Here is a 1,198-nt window from a genome sequence, read left to right as displayed (position 1 = left end):
GACAATTAGCATTATCAAAACAAGATCCAGAACACAAGAAAATGTAAGTGGTAAACTTTTGTTTTACATTGGTCTTAGTGATATCTCTGTGTATCGGTCTCTAACTGTAAAGGAAACAAACAAACAAAAATGGACAAATTTAACTTCAAACTCAAAAGCTTCTGCACAGTGAAACCATGGTTAAAACAATAAAGACAGATTAATGATTGATAAAAGATATTTGCAAATAGTTTTAAGAGAAGGGATTCATATTTAAAACACATAAACACCTTATACAATTCAATAAAAAATATATGACACAATTTGAAAAATGGGCAGGAGATAAGCAGGCAATTCACCAAATAAGACACAGAGACTACCAATAGATGAGTCCAAAGAAGTTTACTTTTGCTTATCATTAAAAATGCAAATCAAAGCCCAATGAGTTTTCATTTCATACTTTTCAATATGACTATTATCAAAGACAAGGAACAGAAAGTAATTGTGTTTTATATGAATTATGCATTATGCTATAATTCTTATTAAATTTCTCACCAGAGATACTTTTGGAATATTTCTGGGATTGAGTGGAAATTGCATCCCATAGCATGCATTCTCTCCATTTTCCTTGGTTAAAATTTTTTTCTACTTAAACTGTACTGCACTAAGTTAAACTATATTTTAAGAAAAGTCCTTACTTGAACTACAATGCACTGAGTCAAAAGACTACATTTCTCATCCTCCCTTAATCTCAATGTAGCTACCGGACAAAGTTTTGGGCAATGGAATATAAAAATACTCTGTGGAACTTTTCAGAATCATTGTCTGAGGTAGGTGAGGTCCTTTGTAGATATCCCCTACCTTCAAAGTTCTTGAACATAAATTGGATAGTGTTTGCTGCCATAAAAAGCATGCAATGCTGAAAGTAGACAATAGACCAAACATGATTGCCACTCAATGTTTCTTTTGCAAACCACAACACCCAAAAGGAGAAAGAGAACAGAGGGGAATGCCCTGCCACAGAGGCAGGGTGGGATGGGGGGATGGGGGATGGGAGGGATACTGGGATCCGTGGTGGTGGGAAATGGGCACTGGTGGAGGGATGGGTGTTTGATCATTGTATAATTGAAACCCAAGCACAAAAATGTGTAAGTCTGCAACTGTACCTCATGATGTCTCACTATTAAAAAAAAATTTAATGAAAATAAATAAATAAAGT

The sequence above is a fragment of the Sorex fumeus genome, unplaced genomic scaffold (assembly GCF_029834395.1).
Source record: "Sorex fumeus unplaced genomic scaffold, SorFum_2.1 ptg000035l, whole genome shotgun sequence".
Lineage (NCBI taxonomy): Eukaryota > Metazoa > Chordata > Mammalia > Eulipotyphla > Soricidae > Sorex > Sorex fumeus.
This window is presented reverse-complemented; position numbering follows the sequence as displayed.